Genomic DNA, 25,980 nt, shown 5'->3' on the forward strand with positions numbered 1-25,980 from the left:
CCGCCACAATTTCCACAAGACCTTCGAAATACTTGAGAATATCAACTGGACATGTGCGGTGATTTCACACAGAATCCATCGTCGATCAACCTAAACCAAAGATAGCCAATTCAATCCAACTTGAACTTACTAAGCCTGTTTTCGACTAACGAAAAAACATGTCGATAAATCCACCGTTTAATCCGAAAAGAACGCGTAATCCTTGGGAAATGGTGGCTGCTTTGTCGCTAGGCGAAGAAATAATCGGTTGCATTGCGGAGAAGAGAATAAAGCGGCCAACAGCGACGAATAAATCTGCGATGGAATGAACACCGTGCGGCTCGTAGACGGCTGGGTATCGATCAGGGTCAGCTTAGAATTTCCATCGTCGAGGAACCTTGTCGATCGATATGGGCAGGACTCTTCTTTCTTCGCTCCTTTTTGTCTCCAACGGGGGAAAAAAAGCAGCAGAGAATCCGGTGTGAACGAGCTTAAAGACGACCTGCGAGTTTGTCTTTTCTCTTACGAGAATCGATCGTTTGGGTAACAGCAGGATTTTAGGGATGTTTTTTTTTCTCTCGAGAACATTGAATATTTATACGTAGAGTGGATGAGAAATTTTTCTAAGCGAATGATTGATTTTGTGTTTCATTTAGATCGAACTTTATAAAAGGATTTTTATCGAAGAATTGTTTTTTTAATCTTTCTGGATAATAAGAGATACTTGAATCGTTATAACCTCATAGACGAATTCTTAGAGCTACATTATTTTATCCTAAACGACGTCTGTTCCATATTATACACTCGTTCGAAATACCATATTAACAACACCTTTCGTACCACGTTTCACATTACGTCCAATCCCTTCATTTTGCCATAATTATCTAGAATAAATCCAAAAAGTATTATCTCTCTATATTCTCACGTTTCTCAATTATACGTCCTTTGTACCACTTTTACATTTCATCATTTTACATTATAAAAATTTCGTTTCATTCACTTGCCAGTTCCTCCCTCCTATTCGAATCCGTTGTTAATTTTCACGTACCGACTACTCTCATGGAATTATCATTCGCAATGGCAATATTATTATATAAAATAGCGGCAGGAATTCCATAAAAGATGTCCAACAAAAAATGATTTAAATTCCCAGTTACACATCGTCGTTAATTTGCATTCTAATTCGCGGGACGCGTTTCATCTCTTTAGACTCGTGTTTCGTTCATGGATAAAATAGAAACTGAGACGTCGCCTTCTCTTCCTCTTTTCCATTCTCTCTGCTATACTTATACACACTGCGAGTTAAACGGTTACTCGGTTATTACTTTACTTAACCCTCCGTTACCATCGGCCCACGGGGAAAAGCCACGTCGGTTTCAAAAGCAAACGAATTATTCTCTTTTCCTCCTACCTTTCTCTTCGTTGTTTTATTCGAGCCGGCATTCGGCTCGCGCACACAATTCTCTACATATGTACGAATTCGGCGTTAATTATCGCGCGTAACGGTCCATGCTTCTGTCTTGTCTCGTTATTCTTCGTCTGGGATTATATGGACAGTTGCGGGGAACATCGTTATTCCGAGACGAATGTTCCAACGTATATAGAATAATAGAACGAGCTTTTTTTTTATTTCCTAAAAGTTTTGGCAAAATTATAATTGGGATCGAATTTCCTATAGATATGTTACATGATTTTTAAATATCGACAACAAATCCGGAACAGAGATCGTATACGAAAGAGGAAATTCTTCGTTTTAAAACGATACGTAGAATGATTTACAAGAAGATACAAATATTTCCTGTTGGAAAACTTTAAATTCCTCTACTCTGTTAATAATACTTATAAAAACGTTGTTATCTATTAGGTTGTCCGGAAAGTTTCTTTCGTTTTATGAGGAAATAATAGAAGCGCAAGGTTTTTTTGTTTTATATTATTTTGTCGATTTACGTACGATCGATTTTGTTCTGTTGAGATAAACACCGCGACATTTCATAGACTCGCTTTCACCTTTGTACGAAGGTGCACTGTTGTAAAAAACACGTTTGCGAAAGAGAGACGCTTTTCGGACAATCTAATATTTTGAATTTTAATACGATGTTGCTAAATTTCGACAATTATTCGTTTAATAAACTGTCGACGGTCGAATGAAGAGTGAGCGAAACCAATTACAGGTAATTTGAACTACGGTTGACTTAGATGCAACTATAGTTAAAGTTAAACCGACTACCTCAGATTGTCTTTCGGTACACTTTGCACAGGTCGACCAGTGTGTTGATCAGTTCGTTTATTTCTGTTTAGTTAGGTGCTCTTTAAGTGAATTTTGAGAGTACGAGATTCTCGACCTGCCTTCTACGAGATAGTAGAGTTTCAACAAAAATGAATAAAATATTCCATCGATAGAAATTCGTTTACGTTCGCAAAGAAATTTTTAATTAAAATCGATACTTTACGTTCCGAACCACGTGATAGAAGAAAGTATTGTAAAGAACTATAATCATCAAATCTCTTTCAGGACTGAAACGAATAAAATTACAATTTTAGCGAATACCAAGAAAACAGGAAGAGACATATTAAATTTTCTATCATTTGGTAATATCGAGGAAAAATGCTGTATTGAAAAATAAGGGATGTGCCAATACCTTTCGTAGCAGCTGTATAGAAAGCAGCGTATCTTGCAGAAACAATTTCATCTTTTAACCTCCAAAAATTCTATCCGCCTAAAACTCTGACAAGTACGAAGGAAACAAGAAGACTCCGGAAAGTCAACTTTCCACGTCAACTATATATGGTAAAGATACTTATCCTGCGAACTGGGTCAATTAGAGGGTGGCCCGCGAAAAACAGCCGAGGGCGACGCCCGCTTTTAGGGCGGTTCGTTTAAAGAGAAAGAGAAAAATGATTCTGGACCAAGAAAACAACAGAGGGAAGCTTCATGAAGAAAGCATGTAGTTCAGAGTGACATTATTTACAAGATCCTGGAATAAGACGAAAAATATGGTACAAGAGACATTTACGTAATTGCTTGAAGATAATGCACAGGATCAGGATTGTATGTATAATACATAAGACAAATGTTTACGACGTAATAAATATATTGTACGAGAAGTTGAATCAGCGAGAAAAAGTGTGGATTGTAGAAGGGATTAACTTGTTTTCTATTGTCGTTGCGTAAGTATTCGGATACTTTGATAGATTTGCGGCGACGATTAGAGAAATTTATTTTAATCGAGAAACTCGAAGGAAGGTAATTACGAACAAGGTCATTACGACGAAGGTAAACATTTTTATTTCTAAAAATCATGCAATCGTTTTAAGAGAAAGATTTCGATTTATGCGCTTTAATCAATTTGTCAAAAAATATTGTCTAGCTTTAAAATCAAATAAAATTTTCTTGCAAGAGCATCTTTTTCCGTCGCGGAGAAAACGTCTCGTTGGTCGGTTTACAGGAGCTAGTCGAAGCGGCTGAGAAACGATGCTCGACAGCAGTTTCAGCCGCTGGTAAACGCAAAAACGATAAGAAACAGGAGTAGTTCTTGCGATCAAAGCCGCCCTTTGCGCCTTTTTGGGTTTGAAGGGTCAACTTTTGACCGGGAATTCAAAGAGACACTCGGTTCGCTGGATAGATGGATTCTGTCTGTTCTTGTTTCTTGTTTACCGTCCGTGGCTTTTGATATCGCGGATTGGAGATCCTGCAAAACCTTTAGACATCTCACTGAAGAAAAACGTCAAATTTTACTTTGTCGATTTATAGATATCGGTGGCTGCAAGTTGTTCCATCGCGAGGACGTTTAATTAAGTTGCGATGGGTTTCTCTGCCTTTCATAGCTACTTTCAACGATCTCTGCATTTTACGGTTGCTTTTAAAGGAATAATGAGTTTAAATGTGAAAGTAAGGTTAAGAAATACAGTAGCTTAGAGATGCTGCTTAAGGATGTTTTTAATTCCAGAGTAGTTGAAGAACATGTATTTGAATTTCTTGTAAGAACGAATTTTGTATACTAACATGTCTTGAGTTCGTACAGTTTCCATAGCTTTATAATGAAATTAACCGTTTAAAGTAAGATATGAACTGTCAATTACATCTTAAAAATCGATAAGTCAAATAAAATTTTCAATATTCGACTTGTCCAAAAGCTTTCGAAATATTCCATCGATCCTTTCTATCAAAAATTCTTTTTGTTTCTCTAACACCCGTTCTGTATCAAACGCGTTCCATGGCCATTCATCAATATTCCTTGTGTCCGTTCATATTTTGCTTTGAAGTTTCCATATTCTCCCTCCAGTGAAAAATATCTGGCTACTTTGGGATTGAATCACATCCAAGAATCCGACGATTCCACGATCCGAATCCAACGAAGAACCATTCGACTTTTCCCGTCCGTTTGATCGATATGGCTTTTGTAACCGAAGACTCACTGATCCGTAAGCTCCTTATTACTTCCATATAGAGCGTTTCACGGACGTAAGTAGCTCGACATTAGAGGCAGACCCTTTGAACCGTGCAATTAGGAGAAGGCAGACATTCATGTACTTCCTGGATTCATCTTTAACTTATCTCATATATTTTGCCGTCAAGTGGTCGATCCGTATACTCGTTTCGCGGATCTTTCGCGAATTTAATATCCCCCAACTTTTCTCGAATATAATACTACAAATGATGAATTTTTCAAATTGAATAACGAAGTTCCTTTCTGTCCAATTACGTGCCCGATTTGAATATACTATATTCTTAATCTCTCTATTTGTGATTTCATGATATATTAAAACCCTCTTACAGCTATCTCTAGGATTTTTCTCAGAAAGGAAGGAAAAATTTCTCCGTAGGAACTCTAGTCTTTTCAACTATGCTCGAGCGCTCTTTACTATTAATACACTAATTATGCCGTCAATTTATGCATCCATGAACGAAATTCTCGAAAGATCATCCTTATTAAGCGTCCGTTCACGAAACGACCTCCGCTGAGAAATACGTTATACGGCGGCAAAGAGAAACGACGAAACTGGAGGCAGAAAAAGAGAGAAAAAGGAAAAGGCACGGTCCAGGAGAGCGTTATTCTCAGGCGTGCAACTGATATGAATAATTAATGCGGTGTGTTCGTTCGGGGATGCGCGTCCTCCAGGGCGAGAAGAAGCGTTACCCGTACCGTGAAGAAAAAGAAAAGCGTAACGCGCGGGCTAATTGTCCTATTTAAATTTCATACGACGCGACCGCGTCGTGTATTTGCAATTGAAATTATTTTATTGCATAGGGAACGATACATGGGAGCCAAGCGGCGCTGACCCCGTTGTCACTGACCGCTGAGAAAATTAATTCGAATTCTCTTATCGTAGAGGATTCCTTCTGAATCTTGGCATGGTAGATGGTTCACTCGGGAAATAAATAAAAATGCAAGAAATAATGCTCTAAGTCATGTAGGAAAGGAATGATGGAGGTTGAAACATACGAGGCGAACGAAATGGCGGAGCGAAGTAGTTGAAGAATAAAATGAACAAAATTTCGATTATTTACGAGACTATATTAACATTTATTTATATATATTTTTTTCTATATAACATTTTTAGCTTTTTCTATTAAGTTATTAATGAAAATGTTGATTAATTTGAAAAATGAATGTCAAGCGAAATTAGAAGGTAGATTTTTTTTATAATCGCGTTCCGTAAAGGACTTTCTATTCGATTATTCACCGAGTACAATAAGACACTCTGTAAGTGAAGGAATCGATTACCAGTCTGAAGCTAACTTAACAGGAATTTCAAAGGGAAATCCTTTGGTGGCGACTGCTAGGGCCGCGACCACATCAAGGAGAAGCGTCAATGGACTGAAAGGTATAGTTCACCAATACCCACGTAAATGAGTACTTTAATTGATGAAGTAGATCAAATAAATCTTTCGTTTGAAAGAACATCGTCCTTTCGATGCTTCCTTGTAACACATAACTTAAACTTTGCTATACTTAGCTATACTTTGCTATATTTAGATCAGAAAATGAAATACAGTTTTTAATTATAATTAAACAATAAAAGAACGCTCTTGTTTCGTCAAACGATTTGAAATTTCGTAAAAAGTTTGCTGCGAAGTGTTTTTGCAATTCAACCTCAGAATTTTATCGCTTGTAAATCTCGTCATCGAACTATTTTCGACACCTGCATAACACAACCAACCTGCAAGCAGCCATTTTAATCGCAACGACCACTTTCACTATAATTCCTGCAATCCCTACAAACCTTCCCATCACGTTTCCCTACCATCCAAATTCAATGTCTACCCTGTTTCTAACATACGATTCTCAGAGTGCAAGAGCTCCTTCAACACGCCCCTCGAAATCTTCTAAGCACTTCCTCTGGCGACATCCGCAAGCTCGCGATACGCAACCCAGTTCTCGCCTGGAATAAACTTAACCATCCGTCAAAATCAGGCGGAGCAAACGAAATTAAGCTAATTTCGAGTAGATTCGAGAAATAGAAAAACGAAGAAAATAGGAAAGAGGAAAAGGAAATAGGAAAGAGATACGTTTTGACTCTGGCGAAGTCGCGAGTCGAGGCAGCCAGTAGCTAACGAACGACTGTAAAAAAACGAGACGTGGCGCGAGTTCGAAGCTTCCTGGCACGAAAACCAGCTTCTCTATCGTCGACCGACGCTTCACAAGCTACCACTGACTCGGCGTTAATTGACATTTCGCCCACCAGATAAGCCATACCCGCCACTCTTTGTTGTCCTAATCACGAGACCGACTACGTCGTTGGTCACGGCCCTCTTTTATTCGCGACTTCGTTTATTATGCTAATTGTCCTCACCGAGTGGTTTCTCTCTCAGAAAAAATCAGCTTGCTTTCCTGGCTGGTTTCAAACTCATTTTTTCCATTCTCGGTATCTCTTCGCGCTGTCATCGCGGTTGTCTTGTCAGGTTTCGGTGTACTTTCATTTCTGTGACGTGCGTTAAAGATTCTGTCGAATGCAGATGACGCGACAGTGTGATGGAAGTATCTCGAAACTCGCTTCTTTTACTATTATTTATTATAATTATTCCTATAAATTATTCGTATACTACAAATTCCTTTCCAAGTATTCGAGTTGTTTCTTTTCCTATGAATATCTATCTGAATCGTTTCGATGACTTCGCATAAGTTTCACGAGGAAAAAGTCAATTCACGTTCGTCAAGAGCATCGAAGATAGTTGGACGACTATCGCAGGACAAACATCCTAACAACGCCAGTAGAAATCGAGTGAAACGCAACTTTCTCGTTTCGCGGAAGTTATTGCTGCGACCATGGATCGCGAGAACATTGTAATTCGAGCGTTCCCTTGGTGGAAAACCATGTAGAAGCGATGGCAGATGAACTCAATTTGCGGTATCAGCAGCAACGAATCGATTGTTCTACTTCTATCGGACTCTTCCGTCGCTTTTTCACCCCGGACATCCTATATATTGTTGATTACAAGTGCTAAAAAGAATTTTCCCCGAGCTGCATGGAAAATGCAAAATATCAAGTTCCATGGATTATCAAATGTCAAACTAGAAATCATAAAGATTGTACGAAAACATCGAAAGCAATTTTTGAAAAAGTTTCAAGTTGTAAAACGAAAATCCTACAAACTGTAAAAAGGACAAATCCTAGTTTGAAGAAAAGCCAAATTTCAAGATAGCGAAACGTATACAGAGAAATATGGAAGTTAATTTTTCCGAAATTTCCAGGCTAAATTCGGAGAACGAAAATAAAAAGAACGAAATTGACTTTCTTAGAAAATAGCAGGCTCCGCGATAAAAATTCTAATCGACGTTTACACGGGCGTTTCCCGCGAACGCATACGACCCGACGTAATTGCGTTTGACTGTTGTTTATGATCAAGTAGTTACGTTTAAACACCGAAACGAGATATCGCCAGAGGCGGAAAAAGTGATCAGTCGGTATTAGAATCTCATTTCCGCTTGATGTCCTAAACAATGCGGTTCGAGTTTCACAGAGAATGGACACTCAAATTACCGGGTGTCACACAGAGCTATCATAGACGTATAATAGAGGGTCTTGTCTTGCATGATATAGCCTCGCGTGCTTTTCACTGGTAACGCGTGTCGATATTTCCGCCGCTTGATCTCGCGATCCGAGCCATAAATTAATCTCACTTATTCAACGCTCGTGTAACTCTGTGATCCAACAAAATCAAGAATATAAATTCTCATAAAATCGTATTCTACGTTTCTTAGCCTTTCGATATAAATTTCTATGGCAGTTGTATATCAAGCATTTCTGCAAAAATGTCTAAAGTCAATCTCTCTTCCTACATATTGGTAGAATTTTAATTGTTCTATTTAAAGATAATTCAAACTGTTCTTACCACAAATGAACATAATCGCTGTTCTGTTTGAACTTTCGTCAACTACCATGCTATTATTACTTGATCAACTGCTACGCTATTACAAGTAATCTACCATTGTGTCGGTCGCAATCCAACTATTACAACTTCCAACAATTCTCAACAGCTAACAAAGGAACCTGAATGATTAATTTCACTCGTATAAACAGAATAATAATGCAATTAAAGTACGATAAATAACGCCAACCAAATGAATATATTTTATTCGAGTATTTCTCCAGGGAGCGCGTAATTCCTTCTCGATAAATTCATCCGGCGTTCGCACGCGACACCAGAATTTATCTTTTTCTCACCGATGATGCGTTTAATCAGGCATCGGCCATAATACGAATCGTTAAATTTATTTTCACGCATATGATTTAATTGCACGTGAACCGGATCGACGTTATCGTCGCCCCGCAGCTCCGTTCATGCGATATTCCTATCCACAACGCGAATTCCCTTCATGTATTTTTGCTAATTAATTTCCGTTTGTTCAGGAAACACCGCACTTTTATTCACTGTATCTCCACACTTTGCATATTTTCGTAGCCGTATATTAAAATGCCCTTCTTTATCCTGACCGTGCAATTTTTTCTTTCTCTCCCACTTTTTTCCTTTTGCTTCTTTTATTCTGATTTTATAAGCGAAAAGTATCGAAAATGTTATATCAGCTTGTTAATTATGTATCTTTGTTCGACGTTTATGGAACATGAATTTTCATTCGGAAAAATTGTGGTATTTTAAATTTTTCGGAGAGGAAATTATCGGTAATAAAAGATCGTAAAAAAATTTGTAACAATTATGAAGCTTCGATGATATAATCATCGCTGTATTTTACAATTTTTATAATTTGCGATTCATAATTTTTAGCATTTTCAATTCAGAATTTCTGTAATTCCCAACTTGGAATTCTTAATTCCCAATTCCCAATTCTTATCTCCCATTTCTCGCTTACTGTAATTTCCAATTCGCCATGTTTCTAACTTTCAATATCCAACTTTTGCAGTTTTTAATTCCCAACTTTTTATTTCCATATATTACAAATTTTTTCCTTTTAATAATTTTGCATCGATACCTCTTCTTCGTCTTTGGTTCCTGTGGATTACTTTCGTCCTCGAACAATCCTCGTACACCGTAAACTGATCGTATATATTCACCTGCAAATTGTTCTCTCAATTTTTTAAAATCATCGAATTTCGACAAATGCCCGGATCCTTGTCTCGTATCTGCAGACGAATTTCAGATGAAATCGATCAACGAGGTCGTAAGATTTACCGCCACTCTACATGTAAGTTGGACGAGATGGAAGGAGAATAAGGCGAACTCGTCGAGCACTTCTCCACTCTCGAAGAACAATATCCCTTTGGTGCCATCTCACGAGCGACAACTTTCACGAATTTCACAAACATTCGTAACATCAAAGACTCGTGAAGCTGACAGTCGGTTCAAGATGTCGTATGTAAAATACATTGTCTCGGTATCCATGGAAAATATTATAGAAAATTAAGTAATTCTTAACCACGTACTCTTCGCGATCATAGTTGCTCTCGTGTTCAGTCCTGTGCTTTGACGCATTCATATTTAATTCGAGGGGAAATGGCCGCGTGCTCGCACGCACGCTGTTTACGACGAAAAAGGGAGATTGAGTCGAGATAATTAAAAGCGAAGTGGCGCGAGTCAATTAGTTGTGAAAAACGAAGCTCTCGCGGCAAGAGAGAACGCGGGCCCGCTTCTAACGTGTGCCTCTTTATTAAAAGTCTTTGTGGTGCCGAAGCGGAACTGCACGCAAACTAGCCGACTGCCTTTCAATTTCAATGTATATTTCAAAACCGGTGAAAATTCCACGCTGCTCTGTTGAAAACTCCGTTTAATATTTTAGCGCGCGATGAAGTGATTAGGACTCTGCTACGAGAATAAAATCCATCATTTAGATGAGAGTTTTTATTTTTTGATATTAACACTGGTTTGTTGATTAATTGTATATATATGCTTGTATACATTACATTGGAAATTTTTATCGAATTTTCGCATCTCTCGCGGTGAACAATTTTTGAAAACGTTCATTCGGTTTATAGCTGCGAGTTCTATTAACAAACAAGAATATTTAAAGATTGATTTTATGTTTAGGTGTTGTGTAAAATAATTACTCTGGGATAATGTGGTCTCCTGTGTTCGTCGTTCGAGCTTAAAAAGCTAAATTTAAATACGCCACGAAGCAGAAAATGCGGCTTTCAGTGATCGATCGTACCCGAGACAGATAACACGGAGCATCTAATTTCTGTCGAGAGAGCAATTTCGCGTGTAGCGTCTTTTTCTAAGTAAAAGTATAACAAATGGTATTTCGAGATTCGAGAAACTCTACTTACATCCGAATATTAAAGTATTTATACGAGCTAAATTCAGATATCTCGATGAGAAGAGCGTTCAATTTGTATGGATCAATAACATCTTAAGATGCCACTTGTTCTGCAACAATAACCGAGTCGCTTGGTCTCGGAAAGTGAGTCAAGAATTTCTAAAAAAACTGCGCTGTTCGTGTCGAGGGTCGCTAAAAGCTGTACCGAACTGGTTAATAATTAGTCTCTCGTACGCAGCAAGTGTCCTTAGTCTACTCATCCTACTTTTAAGAAACAAAATTCAGTCGCTATAAATTCCAAGGAGTTTAATTTTTAAACTCCAAAGAGACCAATATTTAGCCTGGTAGTCTATAACGTATTTCAAAGTATCATCTTCCAACAGATTATTAAAATATTGAAATATTCACTTCGTACTTAAACGAGAAATTACCTACGAAAGATCCAACCACTCAACGAATCTAATCGACTTAATCGACCATGTTTTTCAACCACGATCAAACATCTTCGTCAACGAATTACAAATCTCACGCAATCTACATATTTCATTTGTCCGTGTAAACGATAAATCATCCCAGAGCTCGAAGCATTAACAAAAATTCAAATGCAAATCGACGAACATCGTTCTTAATCCAGGATCGAGTGGTCACCACGAACGAAACAAGAATTTACATACAACGATACAACCTATCCGGCGTTCGAACGACAAATTATCTAAAAATTTGAACCGTTTAAAAGCGTCAAGTCGACAAGATCCTGCAACGCGAGTCTGGAATCAGCGAAGCGTGTCTCAACGACACAATCAAGATTGGCTAAAAACTACGCTCATCTGGGCGAGTAGTCCCGGCTGGGGTGAGCGTTGAGCCGCGGCCAGACTATTCGCATTATTCGTCCGTGCCGTCAACAAATATGAAGTTAACTGTTGACGGGGGCGTGTAAGACGTCTGTCGAGTGTGCAGCAGGGAATCAGAAAGCTCGGGGCGTCCTCTTTTATCTCCTCTTCGCCGTCCTGTTCCATCGACCTAGTGCGCCGTGTCGCCGCGGCAAAAAGGAAGGAAACGTGCCAGCGACCGGGCACAAAGGCAACTTTGCCCCTCGAGGAGAGAGAGAGAGAAAGAAAGACGAAGGGGAAGGAGACAGGCTTTTTTTCCCCCTTTGAGATCTTATACTTGTCCCCGGCCATCCCGGCCTTATTAATAAATCATTATCGTCGTCGTCGAGGTTGCCACTCACTCGGCTTTTTCGAGAGCAACGAGACATCGTTTTCGTGCCCCTTTTAAAAGGCGAGTCCCTCATCTCCTCTTCTCTCCTCTCCTGTCCTCCGCTGTCTCTGTCGCTGTCTCTTTTACGCTATATTTTCTTCTTTTTCCATCATCGTGCCTTTGCGCACGCGGAACCCCTTTACACTCCACGTTCAATTATATTCTCCGCGCCGATGCTATCTTCGTAACTCGCTGCCAAGGATTTTACACGCCCCGCAAGGTGTCTTCAACTTTCCCGGGGACACCTTGCGCGGTTTCTACGGGCTTACGGATACTTGTTAGGGAGGATTAGCGTCCCGTGAGATTTCTTCTTTATCTTTGTGCTTTACGATATTTGTTGGAAATTAATAGCGTTTGACTATATCAAGCGTTATATGTACACGTACGTATGAATTAATTTTCATTAGTTTATTTTAGTATGTGCAAGTATTTTATGTTTTTATTCTTTTTTCCAAAGTTTACGATTCTTCCGTTTCTTATGTATTGTATTAATTTCGACATTGTTGCGTATAATAATCTGCCTGTTTTTATACAAATTTATGTAGCGGCACATGAGTTAGAGAACAATTCAAATCATGTTATTGTTTTGCCTCGGAGTACCAAGATCTTTAGGATACGCGTAATGTAAGAATAAATAAACTCCAGGCAAAACAATGTCACCGCTACGTGCAACCATCGAACAAAGACGAATTTGAATTTTCCGACTCTCTCCCGATCAGTATAAATAAACGGAGGCGATCGCGAGGAAACGAGTTACAGTCGGTTGTCGATCAGTTTTGAATCAGTTATCAACGAATTATCAGCGATCTAATTAACGAGTCATTAGCGATCCTATTTTATATCAGGCCTGTAAGTATGAAACCGGAATTTTTGTATAGAGAATACACGTTTATTGTATGAAAATGATTAAAAATATTTTATTCGAAGTATTGCCCATCGCTAGCTGTACATTTTCCCCATCTGTCTGGCAATTGGTGGATGCCACGCCAAAAAAACTGTCGCTCTTTTGACGCAAACCAGTACATTTTCGTAAGAAGCGAAGTGCTGGTGAGAAAGTGCGTGTCCCATCGATGCAAATAAATAGTAATCGGACGGAGCCAAGTCTGATGAGTAAGCCGCGTGCGAAAGTATTTCCCCAACTGAACGCTTCGATCGTTTCCTTGACCGGTTTTGCTGTATGTGATGGTGCATTATCATGAAGCAAAATTACTTTCTGTTGCCTTTTTTGATATTCTGGTCGTTTTTTCACGCAAAGCTTGATTCAAATCGATACACTGTCTTAGCGAATCGGTTAGTACGAGCGTCTTTGCGAGCATTATCTGTATACTAATTTATCATTTGAAATATATTCGACGGTTTCAACAACGAGCAATGTCGCCCATTAAACCTCACCGACCAACCGCCCTCTACACATAAACCTCTACATTTATTCGTTTTATTCGATTCAGTAGTGATGTGGCTAATGACGCATGGATCGGTCGTATGAACTAGAACAATTTACAGAAAATTAAACAAACTGTTTCCTAGATGTTTCTTTATAGAATTGACGACACTGATCCTAGAGACTTTCTCTTTATGTAGCGTTTCTTGCGAGTAATTTTATCGCTGTACCGCCAACTTCGTCCTCTGTATAACATTGTAGCTTTCGTTATTTAAACGTATGATAAATGTGAAAATCTTAGAAAAGAAATAAGAATTAGAGTGTGAGAAAGGTCATATAAATTTTAGAAAATAAAGTAAAAGTTTAAGATAAACACAAATGCCCGAAAGTATAACACGAAGAGATACCTGTACACGACTCAAGCGTATCTCTCTAAAATAGTATAAACGTCGATTCCTAGCCGTTGGAATATTATCACAACTCATTCAACTCGCAATCAACCATGATTACCAAAGAAGAAACTGTTACGCTCGAAAACATCGTTGCTATCACGCCTCCGCTACTCGAAAGCATCGAACAAAACGGTAAATTAAAGCGCAAGTTTTAATACCTGAAAATTTTCAGGTTTCTCGATGACCGTGATGAGTTATGGTTACGTGGATGCATAAATATATTTGCCAGCGCCACGGATAAGCCTCTCTCAGCCATGAAAATTAGCCATGAAAATTAAAAGCCAGGAAATTTTTCGAAAGCTTTCCCGAACGTGATATTAGGCTTTTGTTTTCAGTCATACATTTTATGTTTAATATCTTTCACAGGTATTTTATGTAATTTTCCACGTTTTTAAAAGTCTATGGGGTGTAATATAAATAATTCAGAAAAATCTTTAGCAAAATAAAATCGATATTACGTTAAAACAGAATTTTTTCTTACAATTAAATGATCGATACCGAGCAAAAGTTATTTCTTATAAAAACATGTTATAGAACTGTCGCCTGATACACGAAATTGTTTCCAATATCAAAATATCAAACTAATCTCAGAATATATATCCATTTATAAATCTGTCACAGATGAATGAAAGCATAAATCGTGGTGAAGAATAAAATTTCACCAAGTTAAAAGTATACATCGTGTATACTCGGGTAAATTTCGAAGTAAACTTTTAAACAAAAATGCTTCTATTTTGTCGTCACTCCCTGTTTATGACTATGCATATAATACTAAATTATTCACACACAAACTCTTTTTCTGTCGATGAAATTCTTTTAAAAGGAACGCTTTATTTCTTCCTCAGACTTTTATTAGCAGCGATTTGTACCTTAATGTCTTTCATACCGTAGCCACTGTACGTTACTCGTAGGTTCATAATTTTCCAAAAGAAACCACGAAGAAAATAATGTTCAATCTCCTGATTTACACACGATTCTCCTCCGACGAGGCTGCGATGGAAAGTAACGGGAAAATTTCGAAGTATGAAGAGAACAAGTCTTAATTTATGGTCATAATATCCTTGAAATATCACTCTATCTGAAACTCGATAATGAAACACCATCAGGCAGGCTGTGCCAACGCGATCGCAACCACCAAGTAACACGATATCGTGTGCCGGAGCTCTTACAGAAATTGCGGCTTGAATATTGCAACACGCAACCCTTAAGTTGTCATTATAAAATACTTTCGGAACTTCGTGATCCATCGCTTGCCGGAATGAAACAACTTTTTTGTTTGCTGAAAGTGGACGTTACCGAATAAACGCGACTTTTGTCAGCATATAAATCAGGTTCGTGCATTGACTTTTTCGAGTTTTCGTCCAGCAAGACCAAAGATAAAACTTTACCCATAATTCATCTTCTTTTCCGTTTCTTTTTTCTTCTTTCTTCTTGAGGAAACTATTTTCATCGATGATAAGAAAATTGATATTATCTTCAAAACTATTTCATGAATTTTTTAAATGGTACGAAGGGTATTGTATGTTGTATTTATTGGGTTCGAAAGTTGCTGATTGTAAATTCACGACCTGGAATTTGAAAGTTCATAGGTTACAGGATTCCGAGTTACAGAGTTAGGATTATAGGGTTACAAGTTACAGCGTTTAGGGTTATAGGGTTTACAGTTACGGAGTTTAGGGTTATAGGGTTAAAAGTTATAGAGTTATACTCGCAGGGCCAGAATTATAAGGTTCAGGTTATGAAATTTAAAGCCTTCGAGTTCAAAGTTATAGATGTTACAGCTGCAGAGTATGCAGTTACAGAAACGAGATTTACGAGATTCAAAGGCAAGGAACGTAGTGTTACGAAATGTAATTTTACGAATTACAAAATACTTCTTCATATCTAAAAAAAAAAAAAAAAATCACCTTGTATCCAAATTCTACGAATACAGTTTCCATTACAATAAATAAAGTCTCTAGGCATTAAATTGTGATATTAATAAAATTATTCTTGCCACACCTCAGACCGTATTAAAAAATCAAAACCCATCACAATTTTCCTCCATCCCAATTAAAAAAAAAAAAAAAAATGATTCTAAAGAAACAGATTAAAGAAAACTCTAGAAATTCAAAAGAGAAAAACGGAGGAAATCGACTAATTTCACTCGTACGTCTAAATAAATAGATCTTTGCGTTAAGACAAAGGTGTAGCTCGCTTAACTAGCTGGACAGGGTGCAGCGAAGCAACTAACCGAGTCACGTTGTTAAGCCAGCAAAATCCTACTCGCAGCTAAAGTCTGCGCGGTTAAACGCGTCTTTCCGAGCTTTTGCTCGTGGTTTCCTCTGGTTGAAGGAACGCGAGATAAAGCGTGGCTATCACGTGGAACTGCCTCCCTTAATTGAGACTACGAAAAAGGCGCAAAAAATTCGTTTAACGAGCGGTCAAGGGCCGCCTGTCGAGACGTCGATTTCCAACTGTCCCGACGATATTTATTGCACGACAGGATTTTCTTCGGGGATTAGAGCGCACTCGAAAAATACCTTTTAATTCATTTTTCGCGATTACGGAGAATTCTGGATTAAATTTGAATCTTGAAAGGATTTTCTGTCCATCGTCTACATTCTGCCGTATTGACGCGTGCCAATGTTCGCGGGGACGAGAAATTTCATTTCCCTCGATTTTGTATTATAAGAGAAGGATTTTGCTGATCGACCGTGTTGGAGCGAAGATATTTCTAATTATTTCGTCGTTTTGTTCGTTTATTCCGAAACATTTTCTTCCAGCAAGTTTCATATTCTCTGGTCTGTTGTTTCATAGAATTACCCTTCTTTCGTCGATATCGTTTGTTCGACGACGCTTCTGCCCTAAAAGAAATTAACAGATTTGATTTTTTCATTAATTATTCAAGCTTTAATCAATAATTTATCTTTACAGCGAATAGGAGTAGAATGACGATGAACGAGATGAAAAATTAAAACAAAACTGTAATATAAGAATAATGACTAATCACCTGCGATTAATCTGTGAGAATAAATGAAATAGAATGATAAATCCAGTGTAATCTATGTACGAATAAAAGACAATCTACGGAGAAAAGTGACCGAACGTTTTGAAATTAAGTCGGTATAGAAAATCGTAAATATTTCATCGCGATAGGTCTTGGTGTAATAGCCTTGGTGGCTTTAAAATATTCCCTAACGCAATTTCCCCCGACACACCCCAGTACCCCAGCGGTTCACACCCCCTGGTAAAAGGCAACAATACCTATTCTCTATTTCGTGAAACCGACAACACCAGGATTCCGTGGAAACGCAGTTATTCAGTCAGCGATAAAAAATCAATTTCCCTTCCATTTCTGGGAACGCGGCGAACCTATAGTCAGAGATCGCTGCAATTTGTAATCCCCATTTTTCTCCCCCTTTGTCGAACGTTGACCAAAGCAGCGTGCTACGCATAGGGGAAAAAAGGTTTGAGAACAGGTTTGAATATGCTGAACGATCGAGTCCTGTGTTTTCAACGTTTTAATAATAATGAAGTTTTAATGGCGTGGAAATTAAATGGTCGGGGTATTTTAGAATATGACAGGGGTGAAAAGTAGATTAGACGCGTGATCGAGGGTCGAGGGTGGGATTTTTGGTCGAAATCTGTCGATTTTAAAATCAAGCGAGTCAATTTTGATGAAATTAATTACAATTTTTGTCAGTTGCACCCAAGTTGCTCTTAAAAATTTTAATGCAAAAATTATTATTTGTAATTTAATATCTAGAAAATAAAAGAAATTTTACGATCGGAAAGTAGTACTCCTAATTAGAGTCTACGTAATTTCTAACTGCTTATGCATGCTATACAAATTTTTGTGGAACAACAGAGGACAGTATTTTCTTCGTTGTATGTATATTTGAGATGAGACACGAATCAAGAAATTCTTGAGACTTTCCACGATCATTCTTCTTTCGTCCCATATTTCTAACAAGAATTTAACCATCTAAAAACTTCAAGAAAGAACATCGAATTCCAACAGGAACAGCGAATAAAGTATCGAAAGAAACAAAGAATTAAGACGATAAGTGAAGAAATGTAATAACAAAGAAATTAAAAAATGCCAGAAGGGAACGCTTTTAGCGTGATATTTTACGCAACCCTCACACATCGTTCAATTTCTAATTCTGCTCATATTTCAACGATATCCTGGTCGTTGAAATTCGTCGAATTTCTCGAATCGAAAACCTATTGTAAAGCTTCTTCTTCCGTTGTGCGACACTGACGAATGTTCGTCTCGTGGAAATTATCTTGCATAAACTCCGCACCTGATGTTTCCCGGTAGGAATGGTCCAACCGTCTCGACGCCGTTTTTCCACGTACATATCCATTTTGATCACGCGGAGAACAGACCGGGATACAAGAGATGGACTCGTTTTTCCGCCTCTCGGCGACACCTGCTGCATTTCGCGGAGACGTTTGGTGGATACACCGAGGTAAACGAGTTCTGTGATTCCGTCGAGTAAATGGGACGTTCTTTGGTCTTTTTGGGGAACGTTTGACTGTAGGCTTGGGGATTTGTGGAATTTTGAAGACAGAGGTGGGCGAAAGTGAGACGTACGAATAAATTGGGACGCTTGGAAATTTTACGTAACGTGGAATTGGTCGGATTCTTTATCGACTTATGCGTATTTCTTGTATAATATCGAGACGGAGTATCGCTGGAAAACATATTTTAATTTCCGCATTATTTCAATGAAATATAAAATTACACAAATTTTTAGATAATTTTATAATTTACGTATATTAGACAGTTTGGAGTTTATTCAAATCATAGATTTAAATCTTAAAATCTTATCTTAAAACTTTTACGATTTACCCAAGTATTTTAATTATAAATGTTATATTACTTAATTATGAGTGACATTGTAGGCGCTCTTTACAGAAAAATCTTCTTTCAAAAGAATTAAATAAAACATCAGTTTAAAACTTGTATCTCGAACGAAGACTAATTCAATTAAAATATTTAATCCTACGAAAGCCAACCCTTTAATTACATTACTCGAGTTACAGGGAATAAATAAATTCTGGTTTGTTATTATTTTAATAGCTTTTTTCAATTCTCGGAATGAACAAACGGATAATTTTCGTGGACGCCAGGCGAACGTAGATGGAGTTAAAACGAAATTAATGTGTTTTAATGAAAAACAACAACGATTCAGGGTTATCTACATAATTAATTCACTAATTTATACTGCCTCGTACATAGGAACTAATTCGTACACAATAAATCTTTATTCGGCATAATCAAATCGACAATTATGGTAATTAGATCACGTATCCACGGTTTATTATTCTCCGTTTAATCGGTATAACGTATGCACGGATCAAGCGCGTGAATATATATAAATCGATGTACAATTGCGCACGAGTAAGTGCACGATAGTCTGTTTCACCCGTGTCGAATTAAACTTCAAACTTTGTTCAGAAATTTATCAACCGAACGTGTAGAATTTAATTCGATCTCTGTATCGATGTAATATTATTAGTTTACAATGTTCTACTTTGTACGCTTCACCGATTTTCAACTACGAATTACAAAATTATAAAGTTCCGAAAAGTGTTCGTGTTTGCGACTCACAATTTATCATTTATCAATTAACCATCAGTTACCAAATTATTGTTTAAGAAAGTCCGTAATCATTTTTACGCATATTTTAACGACAAAAAATTCGTAGAATACGCAGAATGCAATACACAGAAATATATAAAATATTCAAAATACAACGAGTGCTATAATATTTGATAGGACGAAACTAATCACAGCCTGGATCCGACCTTTCTAATTATTTCCTCAGAAATATGAATTTGCAGAAAAATCCGCGATCTAGTAAGGCGATTGCCTGTATCCTTCGCTAAAAATCCAAGGAAATATCGAATAATCTGACGTGTAAGACGCAACGTGACTCTGAAGACACATGACAGCGATGTTTGCATAAAGAAAATAGGATTCTTCGGCGACGAAAAGGCTGGTTTCCCGCGAGGTTAAACGACGACGTTTGTTCAACGAGCGAGCAGCCACGTGGCAAGCTCGCGGTTGACATGGAACGAAGAAGAGCGCGATATCCGATCGGCTTAATTAGGGAACACTCGATCCCACAGCGAAGCAGTTGACGTCTGTGCGACGATAATGAAAAGCTGACTGGTGGCAGCGATATCAGCTTCGTGTTCGAGCCACGGCAAGATCGCAGCTCGCTCGTGAGCCCGGGATCGCCGGGAAATTGGCCGCGAACTTCACGCTGCAGCTCGTTGAACTTTCCCTTTGTCGATCGATGACACCTGCCAGCCACCGCTGCCTCGGTCTGTCGGCTCTCGAAATCTTGTTTCGAGACAAGCAGAACCGAACTTTTCCTCGGATCTTTTGCCGAAAACGAGAGATCCAGACACGATCAATTTTTCACGTTGATAACACGCTTTTAGACGATTGGAGAAATTTTATTTGCGTATTAACACGTTACGTACGGGTCGCGAGATATCTCGTTTTCATGTTTTTCGATTGAATCGGTGACTTAAGCAACCAGAGACAAATGTTTTTGTTATGTTACCAGGGTAACGAAGCTTTGCGCATTCTTGTGACAAATGATTAGCAAAACAACTGAATGTTGACATTCCAAGCATGTAAAAACAATCAGTCAGTATAGCCAACACATCGGTAGATCTGTGTCGATTAAAAATGTACGGGGCCTGGGAGCGCGTTGAGCGCGTACAGCGCCGTACGCAATGTGTTAAGAAGCTCTTAGCTGGATCTAGGTGCGGTGAAAGCTCGTTGAATTTTCTGTTTGTTCATTTTTCAATTTTTTACATTTATATCGACGCGGGTTACGTGGTCGTAGTTTCGAAAACAAACGACTTGCTGCCGTAAGTTGTATCGGTACGTCTGAAAAATATCCCTTGTTCTCGAAGAATTAAACGAAGTGTCGCTCTCTGATAGTAAACGAATCACTCGCTGTACCGAGTTCCGATATTATCTCACGAAAATCAAACCGATACTAGCTGGAAGCACGGCTCGATTTCTCTCGATTAGCGAGACACGCACACACGAGATCACAAACATTCTCAACCAGTTTCATTAAGACCAGTCTTGCTCTAAGCCACGATAATTTCAAAGAGCGTGCGCGACGAGGAACGCCACTGTTCAAGCGTTAAACGGAATAAAAGCGAAACGGCGGATACATGCAATCGATAAGCAGTCACGGAAATTGAATTGCTGGATTTTGTATTCAGAGACGAACGAACTTAGCCAGCCGGCCAGTTTTTCCGATCGATCGATCGGATCGATTCAACGACGGTCTACCAGTATGTAAGTGTAGTATTGCAAGATAAAAACAGAAAAGAATGAAAGATAATTGTTGAAAATGACAACGTGAGTTGGCGCTCGCCATGCATATGCAGATGCGCTAGTTACGATAAATAGTAACTAGAAGATAGTTCTAGATATAATCGAGGGATTTGATCGATAGGTTTAAGATATTCTTTTATTTTTTATCCTTAGTCCGTGTAAGAAGGTGTAATAAAGGTTTTTCGGCTCAAAACGGTGCGATAGATTTATCCAAGGAATAAAATAATAGCTATTGCGATCCTACCTCTAAATACAGAAATAACAACAATAATAAAAATGGCACTATCTCTTTACGACATATCTCTTCCTTGTCTATAAATTCAATTTTCGTCAAGAAACAACTACGAATTTCTGCCATCCCCGTTGTCCATGTCCGTAAACCATGCTATACAAACTCGACTGCGATTAGAATCGATGTAGTTTCCCAACTTCTACCTGTTACTCCTTCACGTTGAAAGAATAATAGGGAAATATGAGTTTTCTTTATCGTTGCCGCGGTAAGAAGCATCCCACTGCTGATCAGTCGTGAACAGAGTCAATCCTGTTCAAGAAACTTCGTTACAAGGCAAATAGAAATTGAAGAGAACATTAGGAGAGTAGAAAAGTATTCACCGATTTTGAGAGCGACTCGACTGGTAAACAAAACTGCCCCTACATTTTTGCTTCCAAATGCATGTGGTTGTAAACGTATCAAAATTTGTCATTTCCATTTTCGTGTCCACAAAGAGCATAACGTACTATGGATATTAATAAGACAGTGAAATGGAGGGTTTTTTAATTTTATAAAAATGTATCTCTGTGAGCGTATGAACGGACAATGTTTTTTCATTTTCTTGTTCATATTACACAATTAATAATTTCGCCATTGGGAAACCAACGAAGCAACGTAAAGGATCAACGTATAATTTCCTGTAAAAATTCCGCGAATTTATGAGAATGCAACGATATCAGAGTTCGAATAAACGATGTTTCCTTTAATGATCATGTTCAGATGTAAACGAATCTCAATTTAAAAAGGTTTCGTTATTAGGAAAAGAATGAAACAATAAAAGTAGCTGACTTGCAATTTCTAGGAAAAGTTCGTTACATTTGTAAGAGCACATTTCTGTACATACCTATGAATGCATGCTATTTTTATTCATATTTAATTTCAGATATACATACGTGAAACTCGTTTGTAGAAAAATTTCGTAGCAATGAATTTTCATTAAAATATAATTCTTTCATCTTTATCCGTCAAAGGATAAAGATAAATTAATTTCCATTAATTTAAATATAATTACGTGGAAATATGAAAAGGTTTCGACGTAATAGTTATTACCGGCTATTATCTTGAATCTCTTACCTGTCTGAAATTATTTCTGATTTTTTGAAGAAAATATAAATTAATATTTTTGTTCTATGCATTATACAGGTGTCATTCATAAATTTTAATATTCCAAACAATTTGGAAAAAGCCAGTATAAATAAACCTCTAAATTCTCTATAGATCGTATTATTTTCACTGACATTCCAATTAAACTGAATTTATCAATCAAGCAACAAATTTGTCTATGACAATTTGTATTTCCTATATTTGCCAACCAAGTTAAAAAGCTGTTACCGATTGCAATTCTTTTGCCCATAGTTCAACGAAATTCTAATCGCAAAAAGTCAACCCTTCGTACGATTTATTCAGCACAGAACAAAAACGATTGCTATTTGAAAATACGAAAAATAAACTCAAACAACTACACAGAATGGCCAATTACTGTTTTATATAAAATTCACTGTTTGATTATTCCACAGTTGGGTATATGCATTTTATATTTTATTCCGATCGTTCTAAACTGAAATTGGAATGGACGTCGATTTACCAGATTTTAGTATTTAAATAATCGTGGATCCATCGACATATCTGCAAAACCGTAAAATTCGCAGGAACTTGGAGTGTTTCGGCGAATCCACGTTGATGAATATCGGTGCAATTGGAAATGACATAGAGTTGTTTGTAATATGGTGGAGTTTTGATGCGACTAATTTTAAATAAATGAAGCGAATCAAGCAAATCGTGTCGCGCCAGCACTTTGTAAATGATTAATTTTCACTGGGTGGGAAAGGACCAACGTTTTAATCATATTAATTACGATTGCTAATACATCGTAGAATTACCGTGAATTATTTGCAGTAGATCGTTTAAAATTAATTAAAATTGTTTTAGTTATTTACACCAGAGGAGAAGGTTAGATTTTGATATTTCCAAAATTGAAACACGATCGTTAGCAACGATGGAAATTACTAGATTGAATTACAATTCTCGAAGGATAATTAAAATTTTGGACATTCGTATTGCTGGATGGAGGGTTAGTTAAATAATTCGATAAGGGAAAATGTAATTTGCGATATGGAATTTCAAGAAAGGTTTCTATCTCTACTGTGAAATATTTCTGTTAAGAAATCAAATACTCGTGAATAGTAATAGCATAATTGATACAGAAGATTGTTTCAAAAGCCGAGATATATTAAAATTAAAGAAATTTTAAAATTACAAACTTATTTATGAATATATACACGTGTATAGATGATACTAGATGTGTAAGTTAAATATTATAAAATTATGAAATTCGAATCATATCAAATTCGTTTTTAATTTATCTCTTAATTTATATAAAATGATTTAAAATTGCTTTTTTAAAGATTCAGTTTAATACATTTCCAACAAACCCCTGTTTCATTGATAGATCCATTTCTGATATTTAAACCAATCACACTATTCAAGGAACGAAAATCATTTAAAGGTTCAATCTGAACCTAAGCATTTTCTCTCTTCATTTAAATGTGCAACTCTCTTCAAACGTAAATTAATATCACGAAACACAAAATTATTCAAATATCTTCAGTGACAGATTAATCAGCGAAACATCAGTCTGAAATAGTAAATTATCATTTTAATATTCAATCCTACATCTCATTTTGCAACAATTCCAACATTTCTAATAAATTCTCTACCCGTTGAAAGATTCACATTCGATATTTGAACCAGCAGTCAAAATTATTATAAAACGCAAAATTTTCCAATTACCTGTAACGACAAATTAACCACGAAAACATCAATGAAATTCGAAATGAACTCTGAAAAGAGGAATCTTACCGATCGAGTATCACAAACAGATCGTCTTAGTCGAACGTATCCGTTCCTCATGCTCGCGATAATCTGTTGTCCAAAACGAGACAGGGTCCCGTTTCCATTCACATCCGGAAACGTGACAAACACCGCCACTTCCCGTCAACACTCGCCCCCGGGTAAACAAATCGCACCACCACGCACCTACACACACTACATCTCTCGTTCCTTTTTTTCTTCGAGAACCGTGGCTTGCGACGTCCGCCGACCAACTGAAACCAACACCTCGCCGCACGTTCGTCCGCCACTTAATTTCCCCTGACCTGCGTACCTCGCGAAAATACCATCCAATCGGCTCGATCACTCGAAAACTACTCCATGTATCGCCGCTCTATCCACATGCGTCAATTTCCCTCAAACACGTGTACACTTTATGGGGGATTAACCTCGCAGGGGATGAGATTTTTTTCAGGGAAGATGAGAACCGTTTAAGCTTGTATTCAGGTCTGACCAATTCCTCTCTTAACTACTTTCGTTAGTTAGTTAGTTATTATTTTGCACTTGCAACGTTCTCTTGTCAAATATTTTCGATGGATATGGTTGCCGAAATTCAATAGCAACTTGAGTGCCTCTTCTGTTTTTCTATATGTATAATTGTCTCTTTTACGAGAGTCTTCTTACCTTTTATATACAGCGTTTGATAGTTGTTATTTCTTGGAAAACATAGTTTCGTCGACTGGAATCACTGGAGAAATCAGTCATTCACAGTATATCAGTCATTCACAGTATATAGTACTGCTACTCATAGTACCAGAGAATAATCCAATAAATATTAAATATTCTTGTCTTTGATAACATACTATGGTTCCCAATAGACGTCGAATGTTCCCTACAGTTTCTCGCCAACTTCTCGAAACGGAGTCCCGAGTCAGACCCTCGAGGATCATCAAACATCCCTCACATATCGTCCCACCAAACACGTCTGCAACTCACGTCGTAAACCAACTGCTATCACTCGGAAGCACAATGCTCGGACGTTCCACCAACCAGTCACGAGTTTCTCATACACGAGACTCGCGTATCAACCGGCCAAACGATCTATAAGACCATCGTTCTTTCACGTTCGTTCACGTTTCACAATCGTGTCACAAAGGTTGGAAAGGAACCACGGATTTTAGAGACAGAAACATCTTGAACGTATCTCAAGGCCTCGGGCAATTCGATCTTAGTTTAAGCGAAGCCAGGCCAGGCCAAGCCAAGCAAAACCGAGCTAGACTATCCAAAGAATCCTGAATGGAGAACGGACAACAGCGATCGTGGCCGATTTCGGGATAAATCGAGTGGTCCAGGTGAAAGTGTATTCGACGAGTCGCGTGACGGTTGGCTAGCACGTGACACGGTGTGGCCGTGTGTGACGTGGAGACGCGGAGGATAACGGCCACGTTACACCTGCTGCCAGTGCCACCCGGTGTGACGTTCTGGCCTGGTCTGTGTACCAGGGTGCTACTGGGGATTGCCGTATGCTTGTTTTTGCAGGGCTGCCAGCGGCGCGCGAGCGAGACCTCGTCAGTGGGGGTGGACGAGAGAGATAGGAAGAGTCTGTCTGTGGCGAGAGGAGCAGGGACACGTGAAACGAACCGAGATCGACGGTTGGTGAGCGCGACGGGGATGAAGATCGGCGAGGAACAGGGATACGAAGAGATGGTCGACCTGCAAGAGGGACAAAGAGGATC

At 38.1% G+C, this 25,980-nt stretch overlaps 1 protein-coding gene across 9 annotated transcripts in view; it reads right to left on the reverse strand.

The window, feature by feature from the left end:
• LOC126866013 (neuroligin-4, Y-linked-like) overlaps positions 1-25,764 on the reverse strand; it is a 224,012-nt gene extending 198,248 nt beyond the window's left edge. For 6 of the 9 annotated variants that reach the window (XM_050619031.1, XM_050619034.1, XM_050619030.1 and 3 more), the window contains exon 1: positions 24,275-25,764. The gene's annotated coding sequence lies outside the window, so the exon portion shown is untranslated. The remainder of the gene's footprint in view (positions 1-24,274) is intronic. The other 3 variants (XM_050619038.1, XM_050619036.1, XM_050619037.1) reach the window with 1 other exon arrangement.
• Between the last annotated feature and the right edge of the window lie 216 nt (positions 25,765-25,980).

The sequence above is a fragment of the Bombus huntii genome, chromosome 5, assembly GCF_024542735.1.
Source record: "Bombus huntii isolate Logan2020A chromosome 5, iyBomHunt1.1, whole genome shotgun sequence".
Lineage (NCBI taxonomy): Eukaryota > Metazoa > Arthropoda > Insecta > Hymenoptera > Apidae > Bombus > Bombus huntii.